Here is a 24,002-nt window from a genome sequence, read left to right on the forward strand (position 1 = left end):
ACAGATAATTACATATATATGTGTATAGATATATTTTTCATCACAAGGAAAATACTTACTATTAATATTTCACATATATTTATTGTAGAAATTTCCGGGGTTTTACAGCTAGCGAGCAACATCACAACCAACCCCAAGGGAGAGGGCTCGTTGCATATAGAAAATATAGTTAATACATATATACATAAAATCATTGATCCTAACAATAAGAGAATTTTAGTATTTAGGAAATTACAACACGAGCATAGGTACGTCGAGCGAAATAATCCAAACAAGAAAACTATCATGTATATACCTTGTATCTCAAATTGTAAATCCCTAAATACCAAACCCAAGATCTAATACAGGAACAATAATATAAAGAAGACTAACCCATCTCAGAACTCAAATACCATGTCATGTCAAAACCCACATAAGTGTCATGTCCAGCCTATGTAAGTGTAAGTGTCATACTCAAGGTTTAAACAGGTGTCCAACACATGGACTAAGACTAGGTGTAGTGGATGTCCAACACATGGACTGCATATATAAATTGTCTAACACATGGACTGAATAATGAATGTCCAACATATGGACTGAATATAATGAATATCCAACACATGGACTGAATATAATAAATATCCAACACATGGACTGCACATAATAATTGCCCAACACATGGAGTGAATGAAATGTGTAGAATATCAATGAGATATATGAAAAGGATGTATATACACTAATTTCACACGTGTCTCGGTGTGCAAATCTAAACTCATGTCTGCGATCCGTCTTACATATGAAGATACATAATAAACAATCATTTCTAACGCCAAAAATTTAAGGCGACTCCTCATTTACATTAAAGCACACAACAAAAGTAAACATGCACAAACTGTGCTGGTGATCAACCGAAACAGGCAGAAACCCTTCACAAGTTTATGTCTGCTTCGAAACAAATCTAGAAGTGATATCATTATTTTTCAAGCATAATATTATTGATATCAACATATATGAAACAACAAGAAACGAAATATTAGCATGTAAATATATCATCGAAACTCTAAACATTTAAATACACATGTTTAAACATTTTAAAAGCAAAAACTTGTGATTTAATTCATGATTAATAAATGTCAGATCTGAAATTTGTCAAGGTTACTATTATAATCAATTAGAAAATTATGATAATGTATTCTCACTTCATAAGTTATAAAAATCTATCTTTTGTACACTAAAAATACGTTTTAGGCTCGAAAAATCTGAATAAAACTTAATAAAACGTGCAAAATAAAAGGGTGCAGAGTTGGGCGAGATGTTATGCGCCTCATATGCTGAAAAACTCCTGCCACGTGAAAGAGAACTAATCCCCTTCGCTGCACTGCACAAAACCCACTGAAAAATCCTCCGAAATCCCTCAAAATCGCCAAAGAAAAGAAGTAGGGTTTGAGAGAGGGGAAAAGAGGCTGCTAGGGTTTGGAACATAGGAAAAAAGATGTGTTTTTCATGTTTAAACATGTGTATATATGACAGCAAACCCGAAAAACTACATCCCAAAACCCGAAACTCGAAACTAAAAAACCCAGTCTGACTAGAAACATACTCTTCGGTAGTTTGGCTGTAACTTTTACATCCGACCTCAGAATGAGGTTATTAAAGATTTGTTGGAAAGATGATGAAGATATCTATAACTTTGGTCTTTTAAGTTTTTCCATATTCATAACGTATCAGTGTGTAAAATATAAAATCTCTCAACTGGTCATAAATTTCCAGATTTATACATCAAGCATGATTTGTGCATTTGCTCTTATATATATACATATATACATTGAATTGATCTCAAATCAATTCCTAGCATACTCAAACATCATAATATGTTATTAATAAATATATAACATATTTATTATTATTTATCACAAAATATTCAAATTTTTGAGGTTTTACAAAGCATAAACACACAAAATATAAACTTAAAACATTATACTCAAGATATAGGTCTTCGATAAAGCTCGTCTTGGTTGTGAATGAAGTTTGATCTTGAATCTTTGACTTGAATATATTGGCTTCATTCCGATATTCCGCTAACCTCCATTGAATGTCATCATTAAGGCGCAATCCATCCAACCTCCAACTATGTTGTTTGTCTAGATTACCTAATAGGGAAATACAAACACTAGACAAATGATATTAGGGATTGTTTGGAAATCACCAAAATAACATTAGATAATAGGATCATAAACACGAGCCCTAACAGTTTTTTGTATATCTAAATATCTAATTATATATTAATTATATCTATGTATGAATATCTGATTTGAATTAAATTACTAATTATATTACCAATGATATTCTAATTGATTATAAATTAATTTTTTATATCAGAATATCTAATTATAAATTGATTTTATCTATATAAATATCTCATTTGAATTAGTTATTAAAGATATTCTAAAAATTCGATAATGCTTACATATATTTTAAAAAATTTGTTACAATTGATGTAATATTTTCAAAAATAAAAATATTTTTATTTGTATTTAATCACTCTAATAATTTAAAAACCCAAAAATATATTTAAAGTAGTATAATTTTAAAAAAAATATTTTAAAAATTTTAAAATTTAAAAAATAAAATATATTTTTAAAATTATACTATAATTACTATAATATTATTAAAAACTAAAAATATTTTTATTTTATAGATAAAAAGTTGCTATTATATTTTTAACTAATCTTAAAAATTCATATTTTCTCAAATCGAAAAAAATATTTTTTGAAAATAGAAAATATTTTTAAGAAACCAAAAATTAAAAATTACTTTTTAAAAAAATTACAAAATATTACATCAAATTATTTTCTAAAAATCAAAAAAATTAATGCTAAAATATTATAGCAATATTACAACAATTTATATTTAATAAAATTCATATTATATCAAAATTGAAAATATTTTTAAAAATTTTAGTTATAAGGCATATATAGATGGATATATTTGTTAGATATTTTTTAAAAATCTTACCAAAATTATTCAACTAATTTTAAATGAAATGAAATATTTTGTATCATTTTTTTGTACTTCACAAAATTGATTTTATGTCCATCATTAATAGCAATGACATAATATTACATAAACTAAAAATTTTAAAACTACCAAAAACTAAAAATCGACAATTTAAAAAAATAAAATTTGAAAAAAATTTAAAATAACATAAAATAATACATCAATAAAAATAACATAAATATTGTATGGTTCTAGATTAATTACCTGATGTATTTTTCGAAGATCAAAATAATAATTTATGGTAGGAATTAAAAACTGACAATCTAAAAAACAAAAAATTTGAAAACTATTAAAATAGAAAAATACACAAATTAAAATAACATAAATATTGGGTGGTGCTAGATAATTACCTGATGATTGGAATCATAATTTTACATCTTGTTAAATTTTCTGAAGCTACAATTAAAATAACTTAATTTTACATCTTGTTAAATTTTCTAAAGCTACAATTAAAACAACTTAATTTTACATCTTTTTAAATTTTCTGAAGTTACAAATTTTCTTTTTTGCAAAAATTATAAGTGATTTTTTAAAAAGAATTTACATCTTTTTGAAAAAAAAAGGAAAATGATCGAGCTACCTAGTGCTTTCCCCAGTAAATCTAACAAACCTGAATGAGAGCTTTTGCTCGGCTCGATCTATTTAGACACCCCTATCTAAACATCTCGACATTCATCTAGCAGAATCTTATAGAGGACATCTCATTCATTGAGGAAAATGTTTTTCTTATAATTTAGTATAACTAGAGGGGATCCTTTGTCTTTGATATGAATGTCGTATGAAAATTTATACTGATTGTATAGAATTTCGTATAGCACAGACGTGATACCCTTATAACAACACTAGAATCTCATTTATCCAAAAACTTACTTCATGTGTATAAAATATGTCACACTCCCAAGACCTCGACGGTGCGTGACTAGGCTGCCAGCATACACGTGGACAATAGTGATGTTCTAATGATATACTTAAGCCTCTTATTTTAATATTAAATATAAAATTTTTGAGAAGTATTTTATAAAAATTCATTTATCAAAGGTTCTATAAGAAAACCCTTTAAAATAAAAAATTATTGCCAAAACAAAAAATAAAATCAACATATATGTACCTATATAACCACTATTCTCGAATCAATCAACTCTCTACTCCAAAATACACCAACCACCTAAAAAAAGATAGCTAATTTTCATATATAATTCGTCTAATTCCGACTTACAGTTTGAAAGTTATGACATGTTCTTCGCAGCAAGTTATGTTCTGAGGTCCGTCTGTGAGACTGCACTTCGCCTGAACATTGAACTTAGCCTGAAGCTCGCCGAGCATGCCTAAGGCTCACCTCTGCATCCAAGATTCAAAACGCAGAGGTCATGCCCGTGTTCTGAACTCAAAACGCAGAGGTCATGCCCGCGTTCTAAACTCAAAACGCAGAGGTCGTGACCGCATTTGAGATTCAAAACGCAGAGGTCGTGGCTACATTCCAAACTCGAAACGCAGAGTTCGTGGACTCAAAACGCAGAGTTCATGCAGAGCCCAACTCTGCATCCCAGGTCCAAAACACAGAGTTCATCTCTGCGTCTCAGATGCCAAAATGCAGAGTTCATCACTGCGTCTCAGATGCCAAAACACAGAGTTCATCTCTGCGTCTTACATGCCAAAACGCAGAATTCATCTCTACGTCCCAACTCTACATTTCAGATTTACAACGCAGCGCGCCTGTGCTTTCAGCCACCAAAATAGGCCCAACTCTGCGTTTTTAGTCTAAAAACGCCGAGTTCGGGCCCTGAACGCTATTTTTCAGCGTTTGACTCGTTCAAAGCACGAATTGAACGGTTTCATAACCGTTTTCTCCATGATTTGGGGAACTGTTTAAGGGGGAGGTTACACCCCATTCAGCCCCACTTAGGAGCGAATTAAGGGGACGGTTATACCCATTAATCTCCTATAAATAGGGGTAAACTCAACCGAGTTAAAGGCTGGCTTTTTTGACATGAGAATTGGCAGCAAAGAAGAGATCTTCGGCTGACTTTTTAGGGGAATTACTGGAGCTTCCTGCAGCGACAAAGTTCCTTGAAGCCTTCGGCCTTGGCTTGTTAAACCGATTTTCGATTAAATCAACTCTTTCATAGAGTTTCAAACTCGTTCAGAGTTATTAACTCATCAAGAGTTCTAAAACTTGCTTTGCAAGTTTTCTACAACGTCAAATCGTGAGGAGAAAATCACGTTCCAGTGAATCAAGACGTTCGGATCATCAACGAGAAGCAAACTCGACGCGAACATTCGAGGGAAGCATCTCATCGCTACCTAGAAGAACCCAGTTTTAAATAAAGGAAAAAATCAAATTCATTCTCCTCTCTTTTGTAATCAGGAAATCCAATTGTAATCGAGATTGAGAGAGTTGTAATCATTCTTTTTCTAAGCAGTTAGAGAAAATAAATCAAATACGATTCTTTCATTATTTTTCTTATTACAAATTTTCCCACAAACAGTGATCTATGGGGAGAGTTTTTATATCAAAGGAGACGGTTAGCAATGAGGACGGTTTTTAGCAATGGGGATGGTTTTCAGATGTAAAGATATGAGAACAGTTATATATAGCAAAGGGGACGGTTTTTAATTTTTACTGATCAAAGCAAATCATCCAGATATCACACATTAGTCCATCACATACAAAGAAACAATAGTCCAAGTTTTACACACAAACTAACCAAACTTTAGTCTTAATATAATAAACAATTCATTATAATGAAGAACAATATTACAGTATTAGGATTGAGATTCATCACAAGTTTTTGCTTTTGTCCAAATCACATATCATAATTCCTCCATGATTAAAACAAAGAGCTACTACTTAATCAAAAGATCAAAAGGTCTCTATTAAGACGATTAAGTTCTAAATCTTCACAACAAATAAATCCCACAAAGAGTGATAAGCATGGATCTTCAGATGTTTTCATGCATACATTAAGATAAAAAGATAAGCATATTACATAAGAGTTGAAAGAACATAACTTAGTGCTAGGGATGTTAAATGGGTGGGTTTTGGTATTAAATGGGCGGGCATGTTTTGCCCATTTATCCATTTATGATCCATTTAATATTTTCTAAATGGGCAGGTTTTGCCCGCCTATTTAATAAACAGGCCGTTCATTTGCCCATTTAACTACAACAAAGGAAAGAGAAGGAAGCTCAACACTTCAGGAATCAACGTACGTCTAATTTACACAATCAAATGAATAAAGCCAAGTTAACATTTCCCCCAAAACATGAATTTTTTTAACATAAAGCTATCAAAATATGTCCATGAACAAACCTGAAGACAAATATCTCCAGAGTCATCAACATTGTTCTCCTTCGAAATCTTAATCCTTTCAAGCTTATTAATAGAATCTTTCAACATGCCTCCAGTGCCCCCGGTCTCAAAAATATCAAGAACCTCAATGAAGGGAACATAATCCATGTTTCAAAGAAGGCCATTTGTTTCTCCTCTTAAAATTGACAGCTCATTTTGACAATCGAACATAATCCATGTTTCAAAGAAGGCCATTTGTTTCTCCTCTTAAAATTGACAGCTCATTTTGACAATCAACAGAATGGATGCGTCAATCTCGTGTTATTTGTTTCTCCTCTTAAAATTGACAGCTCATTTTGACAATCAACAGAATGGATGCGTCAATCTCGTGTTATTGTATAGGGCACTGTAGTCATGTCCAGAAACTCAAAAATAACCAATTTTTTAAAGAATGTCAACTGGGTTTTATATAAAATAAAATCAATTACATAATCAATTACATTACATATACATATATGATACTAAATTTTCCAGTATTCTCGAACAATTATCACTTTTCTAGTTTCAAGTTTTTGGTACTTTAAACAACCTCAACAAGTATTAATTATCCAATTCCAACCAATTTTGCTAACTGGATATGCAGGACACAAGCAATTAAATACTATGCATTGCCTGACTCACGCAACGCATAGGCAGTCCACTTCACATACCACGTGTTTTACTACTCGAGTAGTGAAGGATAAAGGAGCAACTATAAACATCAAAAAAGATAAGGAAAAAACAAGATGATATGAGAAAGTTTATCTGGCGAATAGATACATACTATTCATGATAGCATTTCATGCACATAGCATGGCTGCAGTTGGGTAGTACAACCTTGCTGTTCACTTCCATGCAGATCCTACATTCTTCTTCACTTTCATCATCTATATCGGATAATAGCCTCATATCATCATCTATATCAGATAATAGCCTCATATCATCATCGTCTCTCCTTCTGTATCTTTCCATACACACTGCTTTTTGTTTTTTAATCCTCCATATCAGTTATCCCCTTGTGCAGTTGCATCAGAGAGGGAAAAATTATAGCTGACATTAACATTATAATCAATAATGTGAATTTAAGAATTTAAAAATTAAATTAAGTTCTTAGATGAATGCAAGCCAAGTAATTTACCATAAAACTCCTTGATACTTGCTTTTCTTTCATATATTGACGTAGTCGTTCTTTCGTCGACATAAACCTGCAAATAAAAAGTTCTCGGCCTGCAATACATTAGGAATCTGGTGCTCAATACAAAAGAGGACAAATCCTCAGGTTAGGAAGATATCAACCTTATACATTAAGATCCTCATCAAACCAAGAGCCCCCGCAAATCTACAGTCTGTCCACTGGACCAGAAAAAGAACGATTTGGGCAGCTGGGTATATGATACACACATCTGAAGACAAGCACCATCATATTCCCGTGGAAAATCCGAAGCCCTGCACATCAAAATTAAGGGTTGGCAACAGTGAGACACTTCACACTACCAACAAAAACCAATCTCATTTCTCTGCAATACAAATTGTTCATCCAGTCCAACAATATCGACAATTTTACAGCACGCAACAAACAATATCAACAATTTTCCAGTTTTAAGACTCTCTTTCAAGTTTCAGGTTTTTCCCATGCTTATAAAAATTAAATGAAAATTGTTGCTTCTGTTTCCTACTCCTAAGAACCCCATCCCCTATACAGCACAAACCTGATATACTCTATTTAACTATTGCAAATAAAACGATGCACATCAGCATATAACCTCAAACAATGAATCACATGTATAGAGTAAAACAAATCTTTTTACCTATTAATGTTAGCAACCAAGGGAGTAGCATAAATGCTTGAGCTAATCTCACTCTGCCATCTCAATTCCAGATGCCTCGGGTATTTGGAGTTCAGCAAGGAATCCTCGTCTCTGCAATCAGAAAGTGATGTGATGAAACTATCAATCGTTACATCTTACTAGACAGCTCTTTGCATATTAATTAAGTCCTAGCCCAAACACATGCTAATGTTAAGACTTAAGATCAACCCCTCAGATAGGAACAAACGCACACAAATCTTAAATTAGATGCCTTGCCCATTATGGGTTTTACTTGCAATAATATTATGAAGAAGAGCACTAAAATAAAAAAGATTCAATTTTGACTGTCCTAACATGAAACTAGAGTGAATGTTGACAAATTTCAAGAAGCAGCTCGGAATTTCTTAAACATAACCCCCCAAAATTAACTAAATTGACAGGTTCAAGGTTTCAGGCCCAAACTTAATCATGACAACACTTCAATCAGCGTCCCCTTCATCAGATTGTGATCCCATCAAGTTTGGAACGGAGAAAGAAATCTAAATCAGGGGCAAAAGGAGAAATCAAACTTACAAGTTGGGATAACCGAGCAAATCATCACTAGCTTCGTGTTCTTCTTCTTCGTCTCTTCCTGTTTAGAATCTGAGGCGCCATGGATCGGAATAAAGGAGGAAGAGATAACTAAGAAGGAGACGAGAAGGCCGGTGAGCGGCCTCATTAGGGGGGAGAGAGAGGGGGACAAAAAAACACTACATAGGATTTTCTATTACAAGCAAATAGATCACGACAGTGAGGAGTTGTTTCAGGCTACGATCGGAGAAGAATTAAAAATAATGATTTCAGTAAGAGGGGGGAAACAACAAAAATATGGGGAGAACGGAGCATTACCTTCTTCTTCTTCTTCTTCCTCTTCTTGGCGCCACCGCGGAGACGGAGGACGAAGTGGAGCGTCAACTCCTTCTGGATGTTGCAATCGGCCAGGTTTCCATATTTAACATCTACACAAAAACATATAAAAGCAATGATTAAATAGTGAAAAGCATAATTTAGATAAAAGATATTTATAGTAATATAATCCTATATATAAAATCTATGTCCTAAATGTTTTAAAGATGCTGAGCTATAATTCTTGTTCTTGTATTGTTTCAAGAACTGAAAAGGGAAGTGAAATAAAAAAAGGAAATGACTATAACGCATTTAAAAGACTTTGCAGCTCGCTTGGATAACTCAAACAAACAGTGAGCTCAATGCAGCAGTGATAAGCTTTTTGCACAATTAGCATTTGGATGTTGAAAATCCAAACACTTTACAATGCTAACCTACCCATTATTGAGTTTCATTAGAACTTAATATTCAAAAACTAACCAAATTACCCAAAACCATAGACTGTGATAATCATATTTTTATTACAATTTTATACCCTCATTATCTATTTTACATGAATAAATATACCATTAATAATTGTTGTTAGATTAGTTTGCACATAATTGAATGAAAATATAAATAAATATTATTAAATGTTAAAAACCCCTCAAAATCTCTCTTCTCTATTTTGTAGCATTTTAGAAGCCCATGAAGCAAAAGCTTAAAAGAGGAAAATGATTGAAGCCCAAAATGAATGAAGCCCATCAAGCAAGTGAAGAAAATGACCTCCAACACCTCATTATATTGAAGCAAAATCAAGGCTCATGAAGCCAAAAACAAGCCATGAAGATTAAGCCTAAAAAGTCAAAAATCAATTCAAATGCCATTGCGCCGGACTTGTTTGCTGTTGGATTTTCGGTTTTTTTTTCTAAAGTGAAATATTTGAAGCTTGAAAGCCCAAAGATGATTACACCCATTAATTCCATTGGGCCGGTTGCTGCAGAGATTGGAGACCGGACTTTCATCATTGGCCATTGGAACCGGTGCTGCAGACATTGGTTTTTAATTTTGAAAATCATATGTCATTTCCCCAATGGACCGGACTTGGTTGTAGAGAGTTGGATTTGAAAATCAATTGGGTCGGACTTGTTTTCTTTGCTGCAGATTTGGATGATCATCTCCATTGGGCCGGACTTGCTTACATTTTCATTTTCTCAAATGAATCATGAATGGACTTAGGTGCTGCAGATTTTCAAAATCAAATTGGACAGGACTTGGCTTTTGCAACTTGGATTTTCATTTATTTTTTCATATGGGCCTCCTATGTTGGGCTAGAGAAGAACAAAAAACAAATTCAAATGTGGAGATTGTTTTGCTTGGGGCTCAAGACAAATCCAATGGCTCATATCCATTGATGATTATTATAAATAGGGGTAGAGAGTGAGGGGTTAAGGGTGTGAAAAATTTTGTAACTCTATTTGGAGAGGAGGGCTACTCTTAATTGAGAAGGCCTTCCAAAAATTATAACTTTAGTTGTAATTAATAATAATAATTTTTTTCCACTTTAAATTTGTTCTTTCTCCTCTTTGTTGAATGATGAGGATGGAGATGAAGAGCAATTTGAAGGTTTGTATTTCTTTTCTCTTTTATTTCTTTTTAGTAATTTCTTTATTATTGCTTATTAGTTAGATTTAAATTCATGCTTGTAGTGTAGATTTATTTTCTTATCTTTTTTATTTCTTTTTGCATTTTAATTTGTAGAGTAGATTTATTTTTCTTGCATTTAATTTCTGCAATTTATTTTGTAGTTTAGATTTTTATTTTCTTTATAATTAGATTTATTTCTTGTTCATAGTTTAGATTTTTTTTTCTTTTTAATTTTATAATTAGTCTTTTTCTTCTTGCTTTTATTTCTTAAGATGTGAAATTAATTCTTGTAGGAGTATTAGAATTGTATGAAACTAGTCTAATTTTCTTTATTTTGTATGAATTATTCTCTTTTATTTAAAATGTTCATGTTTAGGATAATCAACTAGAGAACTAATCGGTAGAAGAAGAATTTGATAATCTATGCTTATCTTAAATGGTTTGATAGGTTATGCTTATGAATTCTAGGATTATTATCATGTTGTTGTTCTTATCATGAATAGTAATTTTGACTTAGATGATAATTTGATAGGTTATACTTTTCTTAAATGGTTTGATAATCTATGCTTAATAAATCTAAGTTGAAATATGATAAAAAAAGAATAGTTTATATTTTGTAATTGAAATTGGTTAGTGGATTATATTCTAGATTTCTTACCTCTTTTAAATCCTCCATCTTGACTTTCTTAAATTTTCTTTTCATTCTTGGTTTTATTTCTTGATTTTATTCATTCTTCATTCTTGCCTTGTGATTTCATTTATTCTTTAATTCTTTCTTCTCTCCTCTAAAATGCAATTTATTGTCTCTTGCATATATTCACAACAATCACTCATCACAATCATACTTATTCTTTATTCCTAATTGTCACGCACACAACATAAGAACCTATTCTAATAATCTCTTAAAATCACCTTCCTCGTGGGATCGATAACTTTTATACTATAACTTGATCAATTGTGCACTTGCAATTTGGTACATAATTATGCCGCATCAAACTGTAAGATCAAAACTCTTCATATATATGGGATAGAAAACTCAGAGCATTTTTGTAACCTTATGTCATTCGCTCAAGAATAAAGAATGTTACAATGAAGCAACACCAGTGAAGCTAATTCAAAGCACAAAAAAGTAGTCTTTTATCATCTCAATAACTAAATCAACTAACAAGATTCATGAATTCTAGCAATTAGAAGAGAACTTCTACGAAATCTAAAAAGAAGACAACACCAACAATACAGAGCACACCCTTTCTGTGCCTCTTATTCCTAACCGACTTCTCTGGCGATTTAGTGCAAGCATTGCTCTCCTAAACAAGCAAAAACCTCCCCTAAAGATCAGATTTTTATCAAACAATCACTCAAATTACCAAAATCTCAACACCAAAACCAACCAATCTCACCTTATTGAACTCAAATCCATTCGACATTTCCGGCGTTATATAATCCGGAGTACTGCACCAACAAAATCCCCAAAAATCAACAAAAAATCCCACAAAAAACAAGAAATCGGGCACAAATTTTGACCTACCAAAAGAAATCCTAGCTGAGGATGCAAAGGTCCTTGGGCTCAGCTGCGGTTTTTCTCCGTCGAGGTTAGGGTTCGGATCCAATCTAGGGTTAGGGTTCCGTCGAGGGGGTAGGAGATTGGGGTCGGGGTTGAAGGAGAAGAGTTAGAAGAGAACTTCTACGAAATCTAAAAAGAAGACAACACCAACAATACAGAGCACACCCTTTCTGTGCCTCTTATTCCTAACCGACTTCTCTGGCGATTTAGTGCAAGCATTGCTCTCCTAAACAAGCAAAAACCTCCCCTAAAGATCAGATTTTTATCAAACAATCACTCAAATTACCAAAATCTCAACACCAAAACCAACCAATCTCACCTTATTGAACTCAAATCCATTCGACATTTCCGGCGTTATATAATCCGGAGTACTGCACCAACAAAATCCCCAAAAATCAACAAAAAATCCCACAAAAAACAAGAAATCGGGCACAAATTTTGACCTACCAAAAGAAATCCTAGCTGAGGATGCAAAGGTCCTTGGGCTCAGCTGCGGTTTTTCTCCGTCGAGGTTAGGGTTCGGATCCAATCTAGGGTTAGGGTTCCGTCGAGGGGGTAGGAGATTGGGGTCGGGGTTGAAGGAGAAGAGGGAGGAGAGGATGAAGAGGGTGAAGACATCAAGGAGGAAAACGAGGGTGAGAAGGTCGGCGGGCGAACGTGAGTGAAGAGGAGGCTGCGGTTTTGCTCCATCGAGAAGAGGTGAGGTCACAGAGGAAAGAGGAGATCGTTGAGGAGAGGTGTTTGATTTCTTTCTTTTTTATCGGGTGAAGAGGGGTTATACGAAAGAAAAATAGAATTGTTTTTTTGTTAAAGTTTGGGCTCATAATAAAACTGTCTCGTTAGCTCACTACATGGTTTTTTTTAAGTCTAATTCAAGCCTAATGTTTTATTTTAAAGTGTTGTCTTAGATTATGTTGTGACGGTTGGAACCGTCTCATGACCGTTTCCTTAGGAGGCAAAGGGACGGTTTTAAACCGTCCCCAAATAACCGTCCCCGTATACATATTTTGTGGTAGTATTTTTTAGGTGATTACACAAGATATTATCTAATCTATTCTATATTGCACAACCAACTATTGACTAAGAAATTCCAAAGTACAACAGTGTGGAGGTTGCAAATCCATACACTCACATTCTATACATCATCACTCAATACTTAGCGAGAAATATAAAAATTCTAAGAGTTTGGAAAAGTTAGGTTTTAACTAGCAGACGATTTTATATCTTCTTAACATGTTTAACTAAAAGCTTACCATGCTGATTGAGACAAACATCTGATATTTAAACTTCTAATTTTCGTAAGTTGCATGTGTAATCCAAAACGATACAATTGATATCATCCGAAGCTAAACCATTAACTTAGAAATCATCATAGCATATTGCATGTATTATTAAAACAACAATATCATGTTAGCAATAAATCTGTTAGTGTTTGAGCCAAAGATTCCAATTCAAGAATTGCCTTTCATCAAAATTTGGTCCAACTGAGTAAATAAGAAAGTGAAAGATCAAAATTACCAAATAAACATTTGAATGTTTTCAGAACTCACTAACAAAAGTGTTTGCAAAGTTTCAACATCAATGAAAGTCATATGAAAAAGTTACAGAGTTAAATGACTCATAAAAATAAAAATATAGGTTGTACATGTTTTCAGATGTCTGAATTTTTGAACTATACGTATGATATTTTAAACCAGACGGCTGATTTTTCAAACTAGATGTCTAAAATCTAGGTTTTGGTGGATTTCACAGATTTTTTTTAACCTAATGTTTTATGTATCTTTCTCATGCTATTATTAAGGATATTTTCCTATACCTTTTCAACATGAACTCACGAATCTATTGCGCATAAAAATTATATCAAGGATCATGGTTTAGCAAAAACAAGATTTTTACGATCTAGAGTTTTGAAAACAACTCCTCGAACATCATGAAAATTCAAAATTTTCATCATAAACAAATTACGGAACATATTACCAACATATATTAACATATGAAACATGGTTTATTAGTTTTCCATAGATGTCTAGAGTTCTAGGGTAAAAAATACATCGTATACATGCATGTTCTAACATCAAAATATCAATATGAATATGATCATATATCGAAAAGAAAGAAAATAGATTGTCATGATGGATCAAGATACATTTAATACCAGAAACTGAAACATATAAAAGAATTAAAGGCGATAGACAGCAAGTTGATACTTTCTTGAAAGTATTTCCACTAAAAATGATCTGAAAGCTAGGGAACGGAGAGCAAAAGTCCTCCCGTTTGCTTGGTCGGCCCTGAGTGTCAAAGATCTAAAAAAAAATCTGATCTCTAGGGTTACCTACGTCTTATATAAGGATTTTTTGTTTAATGGATTAATTAACAGTTTCACCGCTTCTAACTTAAAGCTCATTTAGGCTTTTTAGCACATAAAACCTTGTAAAAACATCTATTTAACTACCTAACACTCAAAAATACCATTGACTAATAGATAAAAGAATCTATCTAATATTTTATCATCGGAAAATTGATAACATAAACTAATTTCCAATCTCGATGACGCGGGGTGTTATAGAATATATCTCACCAATATAAACACTTCGAACATGCTATTTCTCACTATCAAGTTTTCAGGCATGATTTCCTATTATGTTTCCTAAAAGGTTGCAACTAATAAAGCATGCCACTTTCTCTAATGTGTTCTTATTACATTAACAAGGAATCAAGATAAAATACTATATTATCAATCCTTTCTTCTTTTTTTCAATATGGTAAAATCTAGGAAGTTCTTAAGAATTAAATTAAGTTAAAAAGAAGGACGCTAGTTAACATATGATATGGTTAAAATTGTAGTATTTTGTTTCTTATTGAATCCGATTTCACGGTTAATCTCACTCTCATCACAACTAATTTGAGAAGCAAATTAATTAAGACCTATTAGAACGTTGTTCGTGCAATATCACTTGTTCAATTAATAACAAACTCTCATTTACTATTGATATATTTGTGAGATAATATATTTCAGGGATATACATGTACGAACAAGTTACAGTTCAAAACAATGTAAAAATCAACATGAATGTTAATTCCAATCTTTGAACCATCGATGGTCAAGAGGCACCATCGATGGTCAAGCAAATCATCAATGGACTACATGAAAGAATCAGAGAAAATAGAAACCAGAAATTAGACCATCAATGGTCTATCGTCAACCATCGATATGCAAGGACTATCGACAAACTACACTCAACAATCAGAGAAATCCAAAAATTAAAATTTGCACAAACATTGGACTACATTCAACTATCGATTATCATCAACGGACCATTGATGATGATGACAAACCATTAATGGCTATGACGTGTTTTGGCAAATTTTCAGATTTAATCTTAGTCGTTCGTTAATTAATTTGATCTCTTATTAGAACTTTGGTTACGGTATCTTTTTCTTATTCTATCAAGGTCTATCTAAGAGGAGTTTGAGATCATATTGTTAGTCTAAGGTGTAGACTCAAAGTCGAGACAAGAGCTGAAATCAAAACGACAAGTAAACAGCCAGACAGATCCACGGTCGACCGCGGCGGTCGACCACGAACGTGCACAAGAGTTGGGAGGAGCTGAAGCTGAAGGCGGTCGACCGCGGTGGTCGACCGCGCAAACCCTGTAGGATTTTTGGTCTCGGGTTTTTTGGTGAATCTGAGGAGCTTCTGTCGTTTGGCACGGTCGACCGCGAGACCTGCGCGGTCGACCGCCGCGGTCGACCGCGACGCAGTCAAACAGTTTCCTAAACTGTTTTGGATTCTCTTTTCCCCAAGACTCTATATATACCTTAAACATTTTTAGGGTTGTAACAACACAAAAAAAGAGAGCTTTTTGACTACAGAAAGAGAGAGAATCTCAGAAAGATTAAACCCTAGTTTGAGAGCTTATAATTCTTCTTCAATTAATAAATAGATTGTGTGGTGTGACTCCCGAGGATGTAGGCACGTTACCGAACCTCGTTAAATCTGTGTGTTCGTCTCCTTTACTTTTTTTTTTGCAAGGTTAGATCTTTATTTGTGGTATTATTCCTACTCTCCTACTTTCAACACAAGGTCCGAAAGAGTAAGGGTTCGATTGATTGTTTCGAATCCCCAACAACTGGTATCAGAGCTTCGTTCAGCAATTTGTATGAAAGCCATGACAGAGGAAAAAATCAAAGATCGAAAAGTTTGACGGTTCAGACTTCGTCTACTGGAAGTCACAGACGGAGGACTATCTATACCAGAAAGACTTGTATCGCCCGTTGATGGGCAAGGAAAAGGGAAAGAAGAAGGAGGAGTCAGATGGTGATTGGGAGATACTGGATAGGAAGGCTCTAGGGTAAATCCGGTTGTCGCTCGCTAAATCAGTAGCCCATAATATTCTGAAGGAGAATACGACGGTGGGGCTTATGGAAGCGCTCGCGAAGATGTACGAGCAACCGTCGGCAGCAAACAATGTGCATCTAGTCAAAACTCTTTTTAACCTCAAGATGGCAGAAGGATGGTCCTTCACGATGCATCTCAGCGAGTTCAACATGATTGTTGATCAGCTTATCTCCATGAACATCACGTTTGATAACGAAGTGCAGGCCCTATTGTTACTATCACAGTTGCCGGATAGTTGGACAGGTTGTGTGACGGTGTAGGCTGTCTAAAAATCACAATGGATAGCTGATCCCTATCAAGCTCCTACGATGGAAGTCACAATCAGATGGCTGTCTAATCACTGTCTTCGCAATCCCACAATCGCTACAAACACGGCCTCATTTCTGAGACGATTGTTCTTGATGGTTGCGACAACAACATGACTGATATTATATTAGCAACTATTAGAGATGCTGATGAGCAGTGTAATGATTTCAGAAATAAAAGGTTGGACGTAGTTGGTGAGTTGCTTGGTAGAGAGCTGTGGGCAAATATTCATTTAAATACACTATGGATGTTGATTCCCGTCTCAAGTTCCAACAATGGAAGCGGCAAATAGAGGACTTTTCACATAGATCGAGAAGAGTTACAATTCAACGACACTTCCGACAACTGATGAAAACTCTATTCAGCAGTCTTCATAATCTACAGTGAAGGTTATAATCTGACGACTTCCACACTCCACTATAGCTAAAGCCAGGATTACTGAACAACGGTCCTTGCGACGCTTCACAGAAGAAGTTACAAGTCAAAAAGCTCCTTCTGAAACGCAGATGTCATCCCCGCGTTACAATTCTGGAAATGCAGGCGACCCCCGCGTTTCTAAGTTACCCTCGCGTTCGTAGGGGTCCAACCAACGCCGACCCCCGCGTTTCTAAGCCACAGACCAAATGTGAGCGACCCTCGCGTTCATAGGAGTCCAGCCAACACCGACCCCCGCGTTTCTAAGCTACAACAAACCAAAACGCGAGCGACCCTCGCGTTCATCAATGTTCAGCCAACACCCAACATCGCGTCTCAATTCTAAGACACGAAGTTGGGTTCTGAACGCCAGATTGGGCGTTTTGACTTGTTCAAACACAAGCCGAATTTCCCCACGATCTGAGGAAATCACGCCCACTTAGGAGCGGATTTAGAGGGCAGTTACAACCCCTTATCCACCTATAAAAGCTTAACAAACTCAACTGAGTGAGGGGCTGGCTTTTTGGGTACGAAGAAGCAGCAGGTTGGATTTGCAAGATCTCAACCACTCAGGTTCGGTGATTCAACAGCAGCAGCAGTAAAATCCTTGGAGATAGGATTTTCGAATCAAATTCAGAAGATCAAATCTGAGAGGATTCTTCAACAACAGAATATTAGCTTGGTCATTAACCAAATTTTCGGTTCTAACAACTCTTCTAACAGAGTTCTAACTCGTTCAGAGTTCTTAAACTCATTCAGAGTTACCCATTAAACTTTTCACAGAAGTTTATTGTTCCCACGAGATAGAAGACGGTCGGATCATCAACAGAGAGCAAATTCGACACGAGTAATCGAAGGAGGCATTCCATCGCTACCGAGAAGAACCCAGTTTTAAACAAAGGAGAGAATCAAATTTGTTCTCTTCTCTTTTATAATCGAATTGTAATCGGAATTAAAGAAATATAAATCAACTTTCTTTGTTCTTTTCTTTGCAATTTTCTCTACATACAGACGGCAATCAGCAATTCGACGGGGAAGGAGAAGTTGAAGCTGAGTGAGGTGGTTAGCATGATTCTATCCGAGGAGGTTAGAAGAAAATCGTCCGAATAAGAAGGTTCAGGTTCAGTTCTAAGTTTTGAGCAGAGAGGCAGAAGACGGAAAAAAGAAAACCAGAACAGGAATCGGTCAAAATCAGTAAAGAAGAGGTCAAACTCGAAGGTTAGGCCTATCAAAGGAATGTGTTGGAACTGCGGTCAGGAGGGTCATATGTCTTCAGTCTGCAAAAGTCCAAAGAAGAATGCGGGTGAGCAGGAGGCTCATATCGTGCAGGATACCTTGATTCTTACAATGGACAGCGATTCGAATTCTTGGGTCATTGATTCAGGAGCCTCTTTCCATGCCACTGCTAACAGGAAGCTATTTCAGAATTATGTAGCAGGGGACTTTAGAAAAGTATATCTAGGGAATAATGAGCCCTGTAATATTGTTGGAAAGGATGAAGTGCAGATTCAGATGAAGGGCTCTAAGTGGACTTTGAATAACGTGAGACACGTGCCGAAACTGAAGAGGAATCTTGTTTCGGTGGGACAGCTTGGAGCAGAAGACTATGTTTTGACATTCACTGAGGATTCGTGGAGGATCTCCAATGGTACGATGATAGTTGCTCGAGGCAACAAACTAGGAACTCTCTACCTCACCTTACATGTTAGTGACACCCTAGCAATTGCAGCTGACAAAGAGAGTACAGATCTGTGGCACAACAGGCTAGGGCACATGAGCGAAAAGGGGATGAAGATTTTGCATTCACAAGGAAATCTAACCGGGATCGACACCGTGGAAGTCGGGGTTTGTGAAGACTGTATCTTTGGGAAGCAGAAGAGGGTTAGTTTTCAGAAGGGTGGAACACCACCTAAGGCTCAGAAGCTAGAGTTAAGTCATACAGATATATGGGGTCCAGCCAGTGTGTCTTCTTTTGGCGGTTCGAGATATTATGTCACCTTCATCGATGATCACTTGAGAAAGGTGTGGATCTATTTCATGAAGCACAAGTCAGAGGCATTTGGAATCTTCAAGAAGTGGAAGGCTATGGTGGAGAATGAGACAGGTCTGAAGGTGAAGTGTCTGAGATCAGATAATGGTGGAGAATACGAGCTGGAGGAGTTCAAGAGGTTTTGTGCTATGAATGGCATTCGGTTAGAGAGGACTACTCTAGGGACACCACAGCTGAACGGTATTGCAGACAGAATGAATAGTACCTTGACAGAGCGTGCCAGGAGCATGCGGTTACATGCATGTCTGCCTAAGATATTTTGGGCGGATGCAGTGCATACAGCAGCCTACCTTAGTAATCACGGGCCATCAGTTCCATTAGATTTTAGGATTCCAGAGGAGGTTTGGAGTGGTAAGAAGATAAATCTCTCACACTTGCAGGTATTTAGTTACGTGGCTTATGTTCATATCAGTGACTATGTTAGGGACAAGCTAGAAGCTAAGTCACAGAAGTGCACATTTATTAGATACGGTATTGATGAGTTTGGGTATCGTCTTTGGGATGAGAAGAACATGAAGATCATCAGAAGCAGGGACGTGATATTCAATAAGGATGTGATGTACAAGAACAAGGAAGATGCCAAGGATAGCCAAAGCAGTAGGAGCAGCATTTCAGATACAAATGGATCTGAGTACATGGATATAGAGGAACTTCCAGACAGGGGAGATGATGTTTGTTCTGGCCACAGAACGGAGGAGGCTCCAGGTGCAGAAGAACCTACCCAGGGCGTGGAGCTTAGGAGGTCATCTAGGGTACCCAAACCAAATCCCAAATATCTTTCATCTCTTGACTACTTATTATTGACAGATAGCGGTGAGCCGAAAAGCTATGAAGATGCAATGCAAGTGAGTGAATCTCAGTAGTGGGAGCATGCGATGCAAGAGGAGATGGATTCTCTACTCACTAATGAGACCTGGGAGTTAGCCCAGCTACCTGCACAGAAGAAGACCTTACATAACAAATGGGTCTACCGGATCAAGCAAGAGAGTGATGGAAGCAAGAGATTCAATGCCAGATTAGTAGTAAAGGGGTTTCAACTGTGGGAAGGAGTAGACTACACGAAGATATTTTTCCCTGTTGTGAAACTCACAACCATCAGAGTGGTGTTGAGTTTGGTGGCTACAGAAGACCTCTTTCTTGAGCAGTTAGATGTGAAGACTGCCTTTCTTCATGGTGACTTGGATGAAGAAATCTACATGAAGTAGCCTGTTGGCTTCATTGAAAAATAAAAGGAAGAGATGGTGTGCAAGCTCAAGAAGAGCTTATATGGTTTGAAACAGGCTCCGAGATAGTGGTATAAGAAGTTTGATAACTTCATGCAGAACAATGGCTACAGAAGATGCAATTCAGATCATTGTTGTTATTTCAAAAGGTTCGAGTCCAACTTTATTATTTTGTTATTATATGTTGATGACATGTTGGTAGCAGGACCGTATTTGGAGGAGATAAACAGTTTGAAGAAGCAGCTAGCAAAGAAATTTGTAATGAAGGATCTGGGTGCAGCGAAGTAGATTTTAAGGATGCGAATCAGTAGGGATGAAGCTGAAGGGACATTGAGATTGAGCCAAACTAAATACATTGAGAATGTACTTCAGAGGTTCAATATGCAGAATGCTAAAGTTGTTAGCACACCCATTGGAGGTCAGTTCAAGCTATCTGAGGAGCAATCGCCTAAGACAGATGCAGATAGAGAGCATATGAGCAGTGTGCCATATTCTTCGGCCATTGGGAGTCTCATGTACACGATGGTTTGCACGAGGCCAGACATCGCCCATGCAGTGGGAGTTGTGAGCAGATTTGCAAGCAATCCAGGAAAGTAGCATTGGGAGGCCGTGAAGTGGATAATGCGGTACTTGAGAGGGACAACGAACAAGCCATTATGTTTCAGGAGGAAGGAGTTAGTACTGTAAAGATACGTGGATACGGACTTCGCCGGTGATCATGATACGAGGTGAAGCACCACGGGGTATGTTTATACCTTAGGGTCGACAGCAGTGAGCTAGGTCTCACGTCTGTAAAAGATTGTGACTTTGTCTACAACCGAGGCTGAGTATGTCACAATAACTGAAGTAAGCAAGGAGATGATCTGATTGAACGGGTTCTTGGAAGAGTTGGATCTGAAGCAATAGAGAGGAGTTCTTTATTGTGATAGCCAGAACGCTATACATCTTGTTAAGAATCTAGTATATCATGTCAGAACGAAGCACATCAACGTCAAATATCATTTTATACGCTCGCTAGTTGAAGATGGAAAGTTGTATTTAATGAAGATTTTAGGGAGTCAAAATTCGACGGACATGTTGACGAAAGCAGTCACCATTGAGAAACTAGAGTTATGCGCAACTTTAGTTGGTCTTCACAAGTAGAAGATGAAGGCGGAGCCACACTACGAGGATCAGCACGATCATCGGGATATTATTGATTGAAGAAAGAATTTTCCGGGGGAGAAGATACATACAAAGAAGGGAAGAGTTCGAGTGAACTCACTGCAGGCACTTTGGTCTCCAAGTAGGAGATTGTTAGTCTAAGGTATAGACCCAAAGTCGAGACAAGAGCTGGAATCAAAACAATAAGTAAACAGCCAGACAGATCCACAGTCAACCGTGACGGTCGACCGCGAACGTGCACAAGAGTTGGGAGGAGCTGAAGCTGAAGGCGGTCGACCGCGGCGGTCGACCGCGCCAACCCTGTAGGATTTTTGGTCTCGGGTTTTTTGGTTCGGTCGACCGTCGCGGTCGACCGCTCAACTCTCTGGAATCTGAGGAGCTTCTATCGTTTGGCACGGTCGACTGCGAGACCTGCGCGGTCGACCGTCGCGGTCGACCGCGACGCGGTCAAACCGTTTCCTAAACTGTTTTGGATTCTGTTTTCCCCAGGACTCTATATATACCTTAAACAATTTTAGGGTTGTAACAACACGAAAAAAAAGAGCTTTTTGACTGCAGAAGGAGAGAGAATCTCAGAGAGATTAAACCTTAGTTTGAGAGCTTGTAATTCTTCTTTAATTAATAAAGAGATTGTGTGGTGTGGCTCCTGATGACGTAGGCACGTTGTCGAACCTCGTTTAATCTGTGTGTTCGTCTCCTTTACTTTTTTTTGCAAGGTTAAATCTTTATTTGTGGTATTATTCCTACTTTCCTACTTTCAACACAAGGTCCGGAAGGGTAAGGGTTCGATTGATTGTTTCGAATCCCCAACACATATTGGAAGAAGAGACAATAAGAAGAGAGAGAGAGAGAGAGAGAGAGAGAGAGAGAGAGAGAGAGAGAGAGAGAGAGAGAGAGAGAGAGAGAGAGAGAGAGAGAGAGAGAGAGAGAGAGAGAGAGAGAGAGAGAGAGAGAGAGAGAGAGAGAGAGAGAGAGAGAGAGAGAGAGAGAGAGAGAGAGAGAGAGAGAGAGAGAGAGAGAGAGAGAGAGAGAGAGAGAGAGAGAGAGAGAGATAATCTAATCCCTTGAGCCTCATTCAACTTCTTATCGGTGCACTTTTCATTGGCGTTTGATTTAGGGATAAGGAGTGCACTACACGTACAATACTACACCGCTTCTTTACGAATCTTCATCTACATTGATTTGAAGAACAATTTGATAAACTACTGTAAAATTGTTCTTTTACTTTTTTTATTTATTTTGGGTTGGTTGTATTTCAAACTTGTAAGTTTGATGACGTACTCAAACCATGGTGATTGAAGGTTAGCATACTCAAGCCAGGATAATTGAGGGTTTGGTGTAAAACCCCGGTCGACCGCGCAACAGGCAGATTGTTTTTTTTCTGGGTTCGGGTCTTAACGGGTTTCGGGTCGGGTTTGTGGGGTTAGTATATATATATTTATACCCGAGAGAGGCTTCTCTTCATCTGAAATCAAAAACCCTAGCCCCCTCTCTCCCCTCAAACCCTAGTATTTATTCTTTAGTGATTTGGGAGGGGCTTCGAACGGTTTTTCAGCGGATTTTTGGTGGGATTCAGCGAAAGGGATCCATCCTCCTACAGATCTAGGGTTTTTTTCTCATCAGAGGCGAGTAACATCTCCCCCAACTTCACCCCTTTTGGTTTTCATGCTTAAACTTGTGTTTTAATTTGGTTTTATTAGGCCTAAATCGTATTTTATGTTTAGATAATAGATCTTTATGGCATATGATGTGAGAATCAAACTTTTCAGATTTTAAAAGCTCACCAATGAATTTTAATTAATGAGATCTAGATCTGAAAACGTTTTTAGCAAAAGTTAATCCTGTTTTTACTGTTTTAAAAACATCTAAATTATGTTTATATATGTTTGGGATCTTGGTGATAGATTTTAAATGTTTAAATTCGTTGTTTCCTACCAAATGACACATTAGAAATATTAGAATTTCAATAACAAAAGAAATCATCAAGTGTAACTGTTTTCGAAGCTGACAGAAACCCTTACTGGGCTTCTGTCTGCTTCGCGATCGACCACGGTGGACGCGGCGGTCGACCGCTGGACGAGCAGGAGGGCAGAGACTGTCTGCCCTCTGCGCGGTCGATCGCGGTGGGCGCGACGGTCGACCGTGGGTCATTCAGTTGAGCACTGGGGTTTCTGCTCTGGTCGCGGTCGACCGCTATGA

At 36.5% G+C, this 24,002-nt stretch overlaps 1 long non-coding RNA gene and 1 pseudogene across 2 annotated transcripts; both read right to left on the minus strand.

The window, feature by feature from the left end:
* On the minus strand, positions 6,930-8,890 carry LOC109833945 (annotated as a pseudogene).
* On the minus strand, positions 12,376-13,029 carry LOC109823604. Of its 2 annotated transcripts, none has more exons than XR_002242417.1 (3): positions 12,695-13,029; positions 12,567-12,618; positions 12,376-12,473 (listed from the first exon to the last, which is right to left on the minus strand). It is a non-coding gene; the product is annotated as an uncharacterized LOC109823604 (long non-coding RNA). The 2 variants fall into 2 exon arrangements; XR_002242414.1 differs by having other exon boundaries at positions 12,376-12,494.

Source organism: Asparagus officinalis, chromosome 1 (genome assembly GCF_001876935.1).
Source record: "Asparagus officinalis chromosome 1, Aspof.V1, whole genome shotgun sequence".
In the NCBI taxonomy this organism is placed as follows: Eukaryota; Viridiplantae; Streptophyta; class Magnoliopsida; order Asparagales; family Asparagaceae; genus Asparagus; species Asparagus officinalis.